The sequence below is a fragment of the Embiotoca jacksoni genome, unplaced genomic scaffold (assembly GCF_022577435.1).
Source record: "Embiotoca jacksoni isolate LCO1_2020_lvr unplaced genomic scaffold, fEmbJac1.0.p SCAF_92, whole genome shotgun sequence".
In the NCBI taxonomy this organism is placed as follows: Eukaryota; Metazoa; Chordata; class Actinopteri; family Embiotocidae; genus Embiotoca; species Embiotoca jacksoni.
The window spans coordinates 734,787-747,773 of record NW_027185450.1 but is presented as its reverse complement, the minus strand read 5'-3'; the positions used below and the strand labels follow the sequence as shown (position 1 = coordinate 747,773).

At 42.6% G+C, this 12,987-nt stretch overlaps 1 protein-coding gene across 1 annotated transcript in view; it reads right to left on the bottom strand.

The window, feature by feature from the left end:
* pdzd8 (PDZ domain containing 8) overlaps nucleotides 1-12,987 on the bottom strand; it is a 40,521-nt gene that overhangs the window by 7,071 nt on the left and 20,463 nt on the right. The gene's annotated exons all lie outside the window — the stretch shown is intronic.

Below are 12,987 nucleotides of genomic sequence, written 5' to 3'. Positions count from 1 at the left end.
CACCTTAATGACAGCCACGGTCCACGGCACCCCCGACACACCTGCTGTGGTGCGGAGGTGACCCAACGTATTCCTGACAGGTCCATTACCAGAAGGCCGTCTGATGCTGACCATCAGCTGTGATCGGAGACCATCGTCTCAGACGCGTACTGTATGTGGTGGGATTTTTCCAGATGGAGAGAAAAGTTTTGGACAACGAGGAGGAGAGCGAACACGAGAACGTCCAGGTGTCCCGGTTTAGAGAAAGAAGGCCGACGTGATGCGGAGAGACGGAGACAAATGACTGTAATTTTCTTTGCTGTCATTTGTTGCAATCCTGCTGGAAGGCAGTGATTGAGTTAGAGCCGGCCATGAATAAGCAGATGATCCATACAGGCTAGCATGGTGTGGTCTGATCTGTATTCATGGTTAATAAATGAAGACATCTGTTTCTTTAACATGTCAGTGGCTGATGTCGCCAAAAAAACTCTAACAAACACTGGGCAGTTTTTCCTGCTACATATTTCCACTCAAACTGAATCACATACTTTTTAAAACCCTGTTTCTGAAAAAACACGCTGTGTAAAATCTAAAATGTAAAAAAAATTGCGAATCTCATAAACTCATTTAATTGCAAATAAACACCAATAATAAAACACAAATGTGCAAACTCACAGTCGTAAAACACGTCATACCTCGCGGTCTTTCGATCAGGACAAGAAATATATCCTCCTCCTGCTGCAGACACGGTCTGTGACATAGTTCCACAATAAACAGGAGGATTCATGTTTTAATGACTAAAACACAGCCGGCTGTTTTACTTTGTCTTGAGGCTGCAGCACAAAGCAGGAAATCACAAACAATAATCATAAAAACGGACCAAATATGAAGCTCCACATCACACAGACCACGACTGAACCTGAAGGCTGAGTACACCAGCACACGCATGATGCTGGGATATTAAGCAGGGAGAGCACGTTACACGTGATGAAGCAGCTGATCTCACAGGATGCTGGAAGCCTCCATCTGATCTCCGTCCCACAGCCACACATACAGACACATCCATTCTTATAGGGTCTGGACATACTGAAGGAGATCCAACTATAAATGACAATTTACTGCCCTGGTACATAAACAATATTCAGTTCACCACAATGAAGTCATGTTTGGGGTTAAATATTGACTGTAGTTATACAACCCCGTTTCCAACCCCGGCTCCATAGTAGAGTCGTCAAAGTGCTAAACTGATCTGCCTGCAGTCCAGGAGAGGGACCATCCAGCTTGTTATCAGCTCAGTTCTAAAGCCAGCATCTGTGATGGTACAGGATGCATTAGTGCACATGGCATGGGTAGCTTGAACATCTGGAAGGAAGCATTAATGCTGAATGATATATTCAGGTTTCGGAGCAACATATGCTGCCATCCAGACAACGTCTCTTTCAGGGAAGGTCTTGTTTATTTCAGCAGAACAACGTCCAACCACATTCTGCACGTATTCCAACAGCATGGTTCTCTAGTAGAAGAGTCCGCTGATAAACTGGCCTCCTGCATTCCAGACCTGTCAATCATTGAAAACATCTGGAGCATCAGGACATGAACAATACAACAAAGGAGACCCTGAACTGTTGAGCAGCTGAAATCCTCTATCAGGCAAGAATGGGACCACATTTCACTTTCAAAACTCCAGAAACTGGTCTCCTCAGTTCCCAAAGGTTTCCAGAGTGTTGTTAAAAGAAGAGTTGATGCAGCTCAGTGGTGAACATGATCCTGGAACAACTTTATAGAGACGTGTTGCTGCATTAGATTCACAATGAGTGGATATTTTTATAAAACAATAAAATTTCTCAGTTTCAACATTTGATATGCTGTCTTTAGTCTATATGCAATGAAATATGGGTTTTGTGATTTGTAAATCATTACATTCTGTTTTTATTTACATTTTTCACAGCATCCCAACGTTTTTGGAAACAGCATTGTAATAAAAAAAAAAAGAACAGTTGCCATAAAGTTGTTACTTTTTTGTTCAAATTTGAGACAGCATTAATATATCAGTCCCAGAACGCTGCCGACCAAAGTGGCTGATTGTCCTATTTATGATCCACCACATGGATCAACGGCATTTGGCACACAGCAGGAGGGACCTTCAGATCCTGGTGCCAGTGCTCAGTGGGGCAGCTTGTGATTGGCTACTGACGATTCACACACACTTTCAGGATGGTGACATGTTTTACCGTTTGAGTAAGAATGTCTGAAAGGTGAGAGGAGGTGCTGAGTATCACTGAGGAGAAGCTGTGTGCCTACAGGTGTGTGTATCCAGCTGTGTCTACAGGTGTGTGTGTATACAGGTGTGTATCCAGCTGTGTGTATACAGGTGTGTGTATACAGGTGTGTATCCAGCTGTGTGTGCATACAGGTGTGTGTGTATACAGGTGTGTGTATACAGCTGTGTGTATCCAGCTGTGTGTCTACAGGTGTGTGTATACAGGTGTGTGTGTATACAGGTGTGTGTGTATACAGGTGTGTGTGTATACAGGTGTGTGTATACAGCTGTGTGTATCCAGCTGTGTGTCTACAGGTGTGTGTATACAGGTGTGTATATACAGGTGTGTGTATCCAGCTGTGTGTATACAGGTGTGTGTATACAGGTGTGTATCCAGCTGTGTGTATACAGGTGTGTGTATCCAGCTGTATCAGAAGCTGCAATGGGGCTATTAAACCCACAGTAGATCTACAAATGAACAAATGCATCCATTCTGCTAAAGTGAAAATAGGGGCAATCTCCCTTTTACACAGACACACTTACATGACCAACATATGCACCGTCACACACACTCATGTGTACCTATTTATATGGCAGTGCACACTAAAGTCCAGTGATAAGACTGCTGCTTCTCAGCTGCAGCTGTGTTCCTATATATCGATATCTATCTAAATATATCCATATATCTACAACCCTGTTCGCAAAAAAGCTGCAACGCTGCGTAAAATGTAAACAAAAACAGAATTCAATGATTTGTAAATCACATAAACCCATATTTAATTGAAAATAGACCAAAAACAACATATCAAATGTTGAAATGAAAAATATCTGCTCATAAGAATTTGTGGATTTCATTATCTACAGTTCATAATATAAAACACAAGTTCCCCGCAGCTGTCCGGTGAACATGATATTTTTAACATGTTAACATTTTAACTTTTTTTTATTATTATTTTCATTTTTGACTGAAAGTGAACAGAAATGAGTGCTTGGTGATCTCCATATCTGCATCTGTTTGGTGGGGAGTACATCCAAGCACAGCTGAATAAAAAAGGGAGCTGAATCTTTCTTCCCTCGACTCTCCACAAACAAAGAAGTTGTTTGGTGCTTCTCCAAATTGCAGTTTAATTGTTGTGTCGAGGTGCTTTCTCTCGGGGCTGAGCAGCACTGACTGCACTAACCTTGTTAACATCGACTAAGACAACATGCAGGTCCTGATCTCTTGTCTCTGTACAGAAAAAGACAAACAAAGAACATAACAACACCGAACTGGCCGGATGTAAATGGAGCCATTGAGCAGATCCAGCCTGTGTTTGATCTGCACCGCCACAGAGAACAAATGAAAGGTTAATATGTTCAAATGGCAGCGATCACTACTTTTAAGTTCTCTCTTCTCCCTCCAGGACAGAGACCCAGACAACTCTTCCTTTGATCCCCTGAATAAAACACTCTGTGATAAAAGACATCGATTCCACTCTGTTACGCACTGACATGTCACGGGCTTCCCAAAACCAACAATGGGATCACACACTCACCGAGAAACCAGTAAACGGCCAGCGGAGGAGGAGACGAGCATCACGTCCAAGTAGATGAACGCTCTGAGGATACAACACAACCTGTTCCTTCTGCTGTTCCTCATGCGAGCTGCTCGCTGACACCCAGTGGATATAAACACTTACCAAAAAACACTGATCACAAGTTGGATTGGATTTAGATGTGATAAAAGACCGGCTGATCAATAATAAAATAACAAGTTTGACTAAATCTCAAAATGCCTCATAAGAAAACCAGTCAGACATTTTAATATGCAGAAATCTAGTGGATGCGTTCGGTTCTTCTGCTGCTGCCAAACATTAAAATCTGTTTATTTCATCTCCATCTGAAACACTGAACAGGCCCCAAAATAAAATCAGGGTTCATTTTCTGATAACATTACGTTTTTAGAAGAGACTTAAAAGGAGACACTGACTCGATGAGGATCTCAAACAGGGCAAAGGTTCATCAGGAATTAAGATGTCCAGAATATAATCAGGAGACAAACCATGAAAAGCACCAAAATGAATCAATAAGATTATTAAAATGCTGAAACTAACAGTGAGCAGGTCTGCTGCTGCCTGGAGGATCCAGTTAAACCAACAGCAGCTGAATTCAGACAGTCTGGAGTCATTTCAACGTGTTTGGATTCAGACAGTGAAGAGTTGAGTGGAGATACGAGCATGTGCAAACGTTTCTGTCTCTGAACTATGTTAGTACATATATAGGTCATTATCACAGATTGTTTATAAAAGAGTTCGTAGCTTCAGGTCTGTAAAATGGTTCTGATCCAGAAGTGTCTTCAGCTGCAATACCAGCGAGTGCCACTAGAGGTCGGCTCCAAAAAGCCTCCGGCTCCATAGACTCCCATTCAACTTCTCTCATCAAATCCAAAGTGAATAAAATGTGTCCATCAGTTATCTCGGTGTTGTTAGCTAAAGTCACTCCTTCTTATTAGTTTTCTGGAGGTCCATCTGAAAATAATCCCTCATTCATTAGAAAAGCTGAAGACACTTCTGGATCGGAACCATTTTACAGACCTGAAGCTATGAACACTTTTATATCCAGTCTGTAGTTTTATATCCAGTCTGTAGTTTTATATCCAGTCTGTGGTTTTATATCCAGTCTGTAGTTTTATATCCAGTCTGTGGTTTTATATCCAGTCTGTAGTTTTATATCCAGTCTGTGGTTTTATATCCAGTCTGTAGTTTTATATCCAGTCTGTGGTAAAAACCCAGTTTGTATACAAGTCAAAATCGGAGACACACATAAATACACAGTAAAATGGAAGAAACGTGACTCCTGCTGTCACATTTGTAACCTTGCACATCCATTTAATTAGACTGGAGAATACTGGACGCTGTGGAAGAAGTCATCAGAGGTTTAGTGTGACTGGGATCAGGGAGGAGAGGCTGCTCGCTGCAGGCTGGTCTGCAGCCCTGGACAGAAAGCTCGGGCGGAGCAGCACCTCCTGTTGCTTGGCTGAACACCCCTCTGGTCTCTGGCAGGTCTGGGAGGGTGTGCGTGAGATGGAGAGGTGGGGGTTGAGCAAATCCTTTTCCCTGTCACTGCACTGCTTGGTAATTTAATCTAATACCACATGTCAGATCGATTTGTGTATGGTTATAGGGTACAAGTCGCTGCGAGGCAAGTGCACAGCAATTCCCTGCCACATTCAATTAGCAGCCCCAGTGGTGATGGGATGGAAGGGGCTGGGGGGGGGGCATGACCAGGAGCTGCTCAGGTGTTTACACAGGCACTCATTAGGCCGGTCAACGGTGACGCATATTCTGCAGTACGTGTTGTCAGACACAGTATCGGTTACAGTACTGTAGTAGTACACAGCAGTACCACGGAGACGTCCGCTGTTTGAAGCGGAAAAACTGACACTGAAATCTGAACATTCAGGGACCACGACAGAGCATCGTGAAAGACACAGGAATTCATATTGCCCGTGTTGTATTTGCTATAATGTTTTTGACTACATTAATAAATAAGTATAAAAATATAAAATCCCACAGAGGAAAATAAGGGAATCAAACTTGTGCCACTGACAAATATTTAATCGTTTCTTGGAAGTCAACATCAAAGAACTTCAAAGTTTATTTGTGTATCTAAAAAAATGTAGATACATCACTATGATACTTATAATTCTTTTCAAAAACAAACAATTCATTTTTAAAAAAGGACACGTTAAACTGCTGCCCAACTTGTAATGTTCCATACATCCTGATGGAGGTGTCTGAAATATTTTTGTCACGTCCTCAAACATTTACTGTCCACTAATTCAAACACACAAAACGAAGGGCAGCTGGTAAAGGATGCACGTAATCCTCTAAAGCTGGATCAGTGACACACTTTATGTTTATGACTGTCTTTTAAAATGGCACGAAGACATCATTATTGTCTTCTAAAAAATACAACAGTTTTACTTCCACCCTTACTGAGGATACGAGGATGGATCAGAAAGTTCAGAGTCTGGACGAAGGAAGAGATGTCCAGCTTAGAGAAATGAAGCCCTGCAGCTGCGACACTGGGACCGGCTGACCTTCACCACAGACACATCACAGACAGCATGAGAGACGGACAGATTCATGTCTCCTGGAGTCCTGCGGCACCACGAAGGAACGACATGCTGCATGTTTTCCTCCAGACTCCACTCGGTTTACCGTCACGTCTACAGCAGCAGGATCTCCAACCGGGAGCTGCACCAGCCTGTGTGCTGAGTATCAGTTTGATATTGTTCAGATAAAAGAAGCTGACTCAGCTGGTTTGGGTGGAGACACCTGCTGCAAAACTATTTTCACACCCCAACATCGCCGTCCCTGCTGCGGTCGACGCTACAACTCTTCTCACCTCTGAAGATGACGGCTAACCGCATTAATCTCACACAGCTGCACAGCAGAAGACTGCGACGCAGCATCAGCTCTGGTGTTTGATGGTGATGGCTCTGTGGTTCAGGTGGGACGTGCCATGATGTCAATGACTCCAGCTACAAGCTCCACTGACAGAAGATTTTGGGACACTGTGGAAAATCAGAGGCTTCCTAACATTCACAAACAAAGAACAGGAGGCGACCCAAGAGTGAGGCTGATCAATAATCTATTTTACAACAAAAAGCGAAATCAAATAAAATAACCAAACATCAGAGTAACAAAGGAGGAAGTCGTCTGATAACTACCGATTGGCTGCAATGAAGGCATTGAAGGACGCTTGTAAGCTATCGTGTCTATCGACAGTTTGCATGTGAGATGTCGTGTACTTCATTGATCTTAAATGTGACAACAGCACCGTTCTGCAGTCTGCATAGGAAAAAGGTTTAATGTAATACTTTGGGGGTAATATCGCCCCTCAGTGTCAGTCCACCGGGTGTAGAGGACTTATACAACCATTGATGGATGTACAACTGCCCAAACTCTTTCACTGCAGCCCATTTGGCAGCTGTCAGTTAAAACGCTGTCGCTCAACATTGATCCAGTTTCAACAATTGTTGTCCCCACTAGTTAGTAAATCTCAAAATGAAGCAGAAATAGGTTTCAAGATTCCATTGAAGAGGATCATGTTTGAATTAAAGAAACGGATTACGAACTACAGACTAGAAACCAACACTTTGGCAACACGTCGATGCCAAAACTCTGAAAAGGTAACACAACTTGTTTTTCTATGGTACCAACAGTAGTGAAGGAAGTGTAGATGCTGCAGCTACTGAAGACACGGCACAGTTCAGACTGACAGTGGCCATTTGAGCAAATAAAAAAAACACACAAGAGTCCCGTATGGCTAATCAGGAATAAGTTGGAGACAATCAACCACCAGAAGACAAACGGTAACACAGAGCATCTGGAACAAGAGATGAAAACACCTCAAACGGGAAAGAATTTCCATTATATCCACAGACTGGATATAAAACTACAGACTGGATATAAAACTACAGACTGGATATAAAACTACAGACTGGATATAAAACTACAGGCTGGATATAAAAGAGTTCGTAGCTTCAGGTCTGTAAAATGGTTCTGATCCAGAAGTGTCTTCAGCTGCAATACCAGCGAGTGCCACTAGAGGTCGGCTCCAAAAAGCCTCCGGCTCCATAGACTCCCATTCAACTTCTCTCATCAAATCCAAAGTGAATAAAATGTGTCCATCAGTTATCTCGGTGTTGTTAGCTAAAGTCACTCCTTCTTATTAGTTTTCTGGAGGTCCATCTGAAAATAATCCCTCATTCATTAGAAAAGAAGATTCAAGAAGACCTGTTTTTGGGGGCGTGTCTGTTTGATTGACAGGCCTGTGGTGCAGTCAGGTTACAGCTATCGGTGGGCGGGACGTAGTATCGTCAGGTTTCCAATCAGATCGGTCAGATCCACCGCTGGCTCCTCCCCCAGCTCGTCCAAATATGGTCACTTCCTGCTCCAAACCGCTCCAAACTAGCAAAGATGGTGACGGACAGAATCTGAACTGAAGGATTCATAACGTTCACAAACCAACAATGACATCACTGATGGTTGATGACATCAGATGGTTGATGACACCACTGATGGTTGATTGTTGGTAATAACGCTCCACACACAGTATTTGCAAAGGCTAATGTTAGTTTGTTAAGGTTTGCACAGCAAGAGTTCATAAGGTGAGCGGCTCAAGCTCCCATCATTACTGTTTCGTTTGTCCAAATATACCTTTCAGAGTTTACTTTTTTATGCACATTCATTTGACATAAAAAAAAAAAAAAAATGGAATCAAATTTGCTGTCAAGAATCATGGAATTCTGATGGTTATGGGATCAACGACCAAATTCCTGGTACGGTGACGTTCCTAATAATAACCTCCGATGGACGTCCTGCTGAGTGGATACAAAGACATTATTGAACAAACAAAGAGAAGTTTACTCCGGGCATCTCATTTTCAGCACCATCATTAATCATATATGTCTTTATTTATTTTTTTCATCACCTCTATAATCGCATGATAACGTTCGCGACCACTGGATGTTGGATGGATGGATGGATGGATGGATGGATGGATGGATGGATCGATGGATGGATCGATGGACGGATGGATGGACGGATGGATGGACGGAGGGATGACGGATGGTTGGATGGATGGACGGATGGATGGACGGATGGATAAATGGATGGATGGATGGATGGATGGACGGATGGATAGATGGATGGACGGATGGACGGACGGATGGACGGATGGATGATGGATGGATGATGGATGGATGGATGGACGGATGGATGGACGGAGGGATGATGGATGGACGGACGGATGGATGGATTTTGAATGGATGGACGGATGGATAGATGGATGGACGGATGGATGGATTTTGAATGGATGGACGGATGGACGGATGGATGGATGGATGGATGGATGGATGGACGAATGGATGGTGTCTGTCTGTGGAGTAGTTTTACTTGTGTTTGCTGTGCGGCTTCATCTGAATTTTCAAGTTGCCTTTTTATCATCGGAAGCAGGTTTCAAAAGCTTTAAGAACAACGGAGTTGTTATGGAGACGCAGGCAAACAAAAAGGTGTTTTGCCTAATTTGCACTTGTATAGACGGCAACAGCGGCCGGGTCGCCCACACCGTCCCTTTTGTATCGCTGTCATTGTCCTGCCGTAGAAAAATAATGATCTGTCATGACTGTTACATCATCCCGGCTGATTAAATGACAACTATGTTCTAAACCAGTAACGCTGCTTCAGAAAGGAGTGCGACACCATTTGGCTCGTTATCAAGCTGGCATTTGGGTCTCTGCTCTCTGAGCACCGGCGCTTGTCCATCATGCAAACAGCGAGCCTATCTCCCCTCGCGCTGCTCACCAGCTCACTCAGACGACGGCCAAAGTGTCCGTTTCCTTTTTGGAACCGGGAAGGAGCGATTTGACTGCTTGACCGTGTAACATTTACTTATCATTCATTTAACATTTGCACATGTTCTTACGTAATTTCAGCCCAAAAATAAACACGGCTGCAGGCTCGGCGTCTTTAACATCTCATCTCAGCTGGCCCTTTGAACTGCCGTTGAAAAGCAACTATTCAAAACAGCCGTCGTGCACGAACGCTCGTCTTTCAGTGAGTCGAGGAGGAAGAGCACGGCCAAATAAATGCTTTTATTTCATTTGGGTTACTGCTGCGCAATAATATTGTTTTTGTAAAGGGGAAGTAGAAACTGCAAACATATTCAGTGGTTACCATCACTCTGAATAACACTGACACAGCAGAGGAAAACCAGACGAGCCAACGTCATGTCAGCTGTCAGATCTGCTAGATGGAAAGAAAGGGCATTCAGAGTAATTTCATAAATCAGGAGCCTGTATTATCTCGTAGAAACTCAAAGATTACAGGGAGTTGCTTCAACCAACAGAAACTTAGTGTGCGTCCTGCCCTGCTCGATGTTGCCCAGGCTCACAATCAAAAGGTCAAATCTCAGACTAATCAAATAAAGTGTAAATGATACTGCTATGTATGGATTTTATATTCACTGAAGTCTTCAGTGTTTTAGTCAGTGCAGCACATCAAGTACAGAATATTAAGGAAAACCCTGTTTCTCCTAAACTAGTCAAAGTTCCACACATGTGGATGATTACTCAAATATTTGAGACGGACAACAGGCTCCTCCCGTCGGTCCTGGAGGTGTTCAGGCTTTGGATCATTTCACTAAAGACTATGAATTTCACATAATTAGATTATTTGAAAAATGCACTCTATTCTAAGAAAATAATATCCATAAATAAATGTTAAAACAAAGTTTATAGTGAAATGATTTTAAGTGCAGTTTCCTCATCCTCCCGTCGCTGGTCTGGATGTGACGTGAATTTGTACTGTCAATCTAAAACACTCAAACAGGCAACGAGGACAAAGGGATCATTGAAAACTTTTTTCTCACCTGGGCTCCAGAATAAATACAATTTATAAATTAAGACTAATTACAGAAGAAATATTCATCAAAAATTTCAAATACTACATTAAATGACAGCTCTCATGGGACACACTAACGGGTGTCAACCATCACTGTCATCTGCAGTTATGAGCAACACCACACAACCAAGAGGTCATTTCTTTTCTAATGAGAGACCATGCCAATAGGATGAGCAGAAAAACCCTCCAAATGAAAAGTGAAAGGAATCTGTAATATGGCTGCGGCTCTGCCTGTCATGCACACAGCGGGTGGTCTATCGAGTTTCCTCTGAGGTGAATTGATCAGTGGAAAAGCAATTAGAAACAAACTGCTTGTGGGACCAACCTCTCATGTCTTTAATCTGCTTTTCACCACACAGCTAGCCGTTGTCAAACAAAATTGGACCGGGCCCTTTAATTGGCCCGGCAAAGCGGAAATGGATGATGGATGCGTCACCTGCGACAACTCAATATGCATCGTGAAAAATGACAAAGGTGATGTCTTCCTGAGGTGCTATTTGATTATATGCATGTTGACATGACAAACAATGTTTTTATTTTTTTGTTTTTGAGAGCATACCAAACAATCACATTGTCAGGTTTCCAGATTTCCAGAGCTGAACAGCATGTCATAAAGATATTCATTCAAGTGAATGTTTGTGCCAAATGGAAAGAAGGTCTTTGAACGTGTTCCTAAGAAATCGTGTTCACAAGAATAGGAAAGATGTGCGGTCCCACTTGCCGTGACCTCTGACTTTTCACCACTAAAATCTAATTACCTAATCATTGAGACCCAGTTAACATTTGTGCCAAAATTTGAAGACATTCCCTCTGGGCGTTCCCCAGATATGTTCACAAGCATTGGTCAAGGGGAGTTGACAGTGACCTTATATTGACCCCCAAAATCTGATTCGTTTATTCTTGCGTCAAAGTGAATGTCTGATATTCCCTCGAGAAGCGGATAAGACAGATGCGAGGTCATATTGACATTGACCTCTGACCTTTGATCATCAAAACCAATTCACTTTATCCCCGAGTCCAAGTGACAACGGTACCAAATTTGAAGAAGGTCCCTCAAGGTGTTCCTGAGATATGACCTTCACAAGCATGGGTCAAGGTGAGTTGACGGTGACTTTGATCTTCGACCACCAAAATCTAACCCGTTCATCGTTGGTACCGAGAGAATGTTTTGCCAAGTTTGAAGAAATTATAAAATTTGGGCCCCATCAGTGAGGTTACACTCAAACAACACATTCTAATCGGCTCATCGTGGAGGCCGAGTCAACTGCTGTTCCACATTTGAAGAAATTCCATCCAAGAGTTCTCCTGAAATCATGTTCATTTCTCCAATTGGGGCCACAGTGACCTTGACCTTTGACCCCAAAATCTAATCAGTTCATTGGTGGTACCAAGTGAATGTTTTTGCTAAGTTGGAAGAAATCCCCTGCAGGTGTTCTTGACATATTGTGTTTCGGAGAACGGGACAAACGTTCGTACATACATACATACATGTTGGTCTACTTGCAGGAGGACCGACTTTGGCTACAGCCGCCGCGGAGGCATAAAAACTCTTCTCCACATTTATCCCGAAGCCCAGTTTCACCATGTGTTCTGATAACAAGCTTGTGTTATCTGCTGCCTCCTGGTGGGAAGATGTGGTCATTTAAATACGTTGCCACTCGGACGCCATGCAAAGCCTGCGGGATTAGTGGCAGACCAGAAGAGACGACTTCAGACTTGTAACTTATTGCCTGAAATGCAAAACTGAGGTCGTTCCTGTGTAAGGGCCATATCAGCGTATGAAAATAAGTGTCCTTGAGTTTGACTGACATGAACAAATTGCCGGGGCAGAAGAAGCGGAGCAGAAAGGCGTGTTTCAGCATTCTGAAATTTCCATAAAATATCTTGAGTAGAAGTCATTCTGTCTCTCTCTGACTGTGTCCATAATGGACAATAATATTATTAATAATAATGATAATTATAATATTATAATGTCATGGAAAAGATTGCCTTTAGTTGTCTTTATACTTTTATAAAGTTATTACCAATGTTAGCGTCTATGGCCGGCAGGAAACAATATCAAATTAAAATACTTAACATTGAAATCAAATTATTTTTCAGACATCCGAAGGCCTTTTTTGAGGGACATGAATGGTTATTGCTGAAGACTTTTCAAGACTTCCTATTAACATGGTATGTGATATTATAAACACTTGATATCTCCTTTGATTAGGTGTACTGTGAGGTATCAGCTGTTTCATGAGGGCTGTTAATTTTCCTCACATCCCGACTGCCTTCATCACTCTGGGAACGTGAGTG